Here is a 3,589-nt window from a genome sequence, read left to right as displayed (position 1 = left end):
ATATTATTATTATTACACTTTATATATCCTTTATATACACTTTAAGTTGTGTATTGAATGTAAATGTCGTTCAAGTGACTACCACTGCCATATTTAGGAAATCAACCTGCATCAGCAGTAAGTAGAACCAAGCCAGCAACATTACTCAGCAGGCGTTAGCATCTCAGAAACAGAATAAAAGAGAAAAAACATCAAATGATTTAATCCTGAGAACTTTCAGCAGCTACCATCTAACTGGACCTAAAGGTCATCATAATGACTGCCCCCTTATTTTCTTCCACAGTTAACAGTGGAAAGTTGTTTAAAAGCAGAAGCAGATTTTTCAAATGCTTTCAGCTGTTTTTTTTGTGTTGTCCCCCCAACCCCCTCTCCCCCCCGCAACAGTATAAGAGTGCTTGACAGGGTCAGCAAATTTTTCTGTGACAGGAGCCTGTTGCACTGAGAACCTGAACTGGGTGTGTACGATGTATCTAATATAGAGGAGAGGTTTAACAGTTCAAACAGGAAAACAGTGAAGCCTCTATCTACAACAGGGAAACAGATTTTCTTTTGCACAGTTCCTGTTTTAATCCTCTACATTGTGAATATCATTTCAAGTTAGAAAACTCTTAATCACCCTCAGGCAGCACCTGCCTGTGCCCCTTGACTTTTTGTAGCATTCAGTATCATATTTTTAGATGCTCTTACTTATATCTAATCTATCTAACTAAAGTAAATGGAAGATACAGTCACTCAGTTTGTCCAAGAAACTCCTGGTTTAGTGCCAGGACTGGGACCAATGGTTAGCTAGGTTGGCTGGTAGGTTGATATTTGAAAAGCAAATGTGCTTTTCACATTGCATTTTCCCTCCACAGAACAAGGAAGGGAATTGAAATTTTACATCAATAGTGTATTGTCTGTAAAATATTAGAGGTTTTTGAAGTGCAATTTACAGGTTATAAAGGTTTGGGATGGAAGGAATTATTTTTTGTTTATTTGTTTGTTTCCTAAGTAAGGTTTCTCAAACTTGAGGGAAAAAAGTTAGGATTCCAATCAGAAGCTGTGGAGGCAAGGTAAAAAGGTAAGAAATTTGCCTGGCATTTTATTAAGAAAGACAAAAAATATTACAGTTTTTCCTGATACTTTCCCTAAGACTTTCATTTAATGTTGTTAAGGGAAACTACTAACAATATGCACACTGTTTTTCATAAACACACAGCAATAAAACCAGCAGGGAGTGGGACTTTTTAAAATATTGTTCTTTGCAAGACAGTTGGAATGCAATGGGATTTAAGATAAAATTCTTTACAGAAGTAAATACAACACCATATGTACATGCTGTTAAAAGACATGCTTTATTTTGTAGCACGTGTACCCTTTAAATTTCTCAAAATAGATATTCAATGCCAGACTTTGGGCTTTAACTTTTTTTTGTTGTTAACTTTCATCCTATAATGTTTCAGCACAGTTTTTATTTAGGCTGCAATGTTCTTCTGGCTTTTTGAGATCAAGGGTTTAGATTTGGGTAAGTGGGGTTTCAACACCAAAATGTAGAACTTAAACTACTGTCATGTTAGTGATGAATATACTGTTTCTAATTATACAGCAGTACCTGATTGTTAGTAACTTTGTTAGAAAAGTGTTTCCAGAATTAAGCAGATATGAGTTTGGTTTTTGTTTGATTACAGCTTACTTATTGATATTTTGAATTCCTAAACTACCAGTGATTGCAGATTCCAAGTCATTTAGTTTTACATATAACCTTTTTAATCTATTTACTAGATGCTGAACTCCTGATTGCAAGTATAAAAGCATTTCTGGAGAAATTCAATTACTGCACTTTTTTTTTTTTTTTTTTTTTTTTTTGTCACAGCGGTATTGTATTCTGACTCCAGTTGCCAGTAGTAGTGGTTGCAATGGCAGAAAGTTCAGAAAAACACTCAGTATCATTTGTTTTGTCAATACATGTACCAGTTCTGGAACAGATCGTCACAACTGGTGATCTCTTCTTTCAGAAATCTCAGCCCACGCAGTAACATCCAGAGAGAAGCTCTGCCTCAAGAGTTGAATCTAATCAGAGACCAAGCCAGAGAACAAATTCTCCTGCTGCTCACACAGCTATTTCTAAATGCAGAAGCTTGCGTGACAAAACCAGCTACAAAACAACATATTTTTCAAAGTCTGATCACATGCTAAGGAAAATAACTTGGAAGAATATGTAGACGAGCCTTGCTGCTGCTTGTTGTTGTACTGTAAGCACTGAATCTTGTTGCAAGGATTATGTACTGTAAGAAATTTCAAACTGAAAAAAACTAGGAACCAAATGAGAAAACACATAGTATAAAGGGCATTCCAATAGTGAGAATAACTTTGCCTCTATTTTCCAGGCTGATGATACTACATTTTGCATTTCATAGACTTTTTTTTACATTCTCTTGGTCTCCCATAGTCTTTGTGACAACATTCTGTGTGTGGTAGGATTGTTTTGAGGATCAGAAGAGTGTTCCACACTTTGATCAGGATGTGGTACTGTGACATGTTGTTGTTTTTTAGCATAGATAGAAATTAAGGGCCACTGGAGTACAAACTGTAACTGTAATGAGCCTTCTCTTTCCTTTTCCTTATACAAAGTCTGTATTCTTACGACATCATTCTCATTTTTCTGCCCAAGTTGAAGGGCTTCTACTAGAAGTGGAATCAGCTGTCAAGTAAAGGTTCACAGTATTCACATTTGAAATTTGAAATTCAAAGTAATCTATAACATGCTGTTTCCAACATCTAAGCTTGCAGTTTCTTTTCATGGAAAATTTCTCATGAGTATCTGATGATCAAGGAAATCCCACCAGTCACTTCATTACACTTTAAAGAGCAGACAAATATGAAGAAAATTCAGTCAGGTAGAGATAAACATACATACATACAGATATACATACCTATGTATACATAAATATGCATATGTATATGTTTATTTCCTAGTACAAACTCTCATCTGTTTGCCCAATTATATCTTAGGTAATGCAAAATGAATCTGAGCCTACTGGGCTGTATAGACAATGACGCCATTTTGATATCAAAAATTTATGGACAAAAGGAATTTTCAGATTTTTTAAACCATTATGCCTTAGCAAAATAAATTTATTAAAAGTAATTTAAATAAAAGCACAGAATGCAAGTTTTATCATGTAGAGACTTATTTAAATTTTAGATAATAGCTTTTCAAAGGAAAGGAGCATTCTGAGAGTCCTAAAATTCATTTAATTCAAGAGGGTATTTTCTGTTCCGGAGGGTAAATTCTAGAAGATACTCTGAAAATTTGTAAAAGAAAAAGTATTCTGATAACAATGCATCCTCTATTTCTTGGAGCATTCTTAGATATGGCATATAACGAGAAATAAAGCAAATCTTGGTAAGGGATTTCAAACCCTCCAAAGAAAAGTTGTTTTCTAATTTATCATTATATATTTCATTTTAAAAATTGGTAGCTATTTTTTAGACTTCATTGTAGTCTCCAGTTTCATATCTATGAAGAACGAAAAGATTTTAAAGTGGCCCAAAAAAAAAAAAAAGTGCTCTAGGTGATCCTGCTTGGCAGGGGTGTTGGACTAGATGA

At 34.6% G+C, this 3,589-nt stretch overlaps 1 long non-coding RNA gene across 1 annotated transcript; it reads left to right on the top strand.

The window, feature by feature from the left end:
• The first annotated feature begins 423 nt into the window (after window positions 1-423).
• LOC106037554 (uncharacterized) lies at window positions 424-2,358 on the top strand. Its single transcript, XR_001208100.3, has 3 exons — window positions 424-455; window positions 992-1,060; window positions 1,995-2,358. It is a non-coding gene; the product is annotated as an uncharacterized lncRNA (long non-coding RNA).
• Window positions 2,359-3,589: the final 1,231 nt, after the last annotated feature.

This window comes from Anser cygnoides, chromosome 2, assembly GCF_040182565.1.
Source record: "Anser cygnoides isolate HZ-2024a breed goose chromosome 2, Taihu_goose_T2T_genome, whole genome shotgun sequence".
NCBI lineage: Eukaryota > Metazoa > Chordata > Aves > Anseriformes > Anatidae > Anser > Anser cygnoides.
The sequence above is the reverse complement of the archived record's forward strand: the minus strand, read 5'-3'. Positions and strand labels throughout refer to the sequence as shown.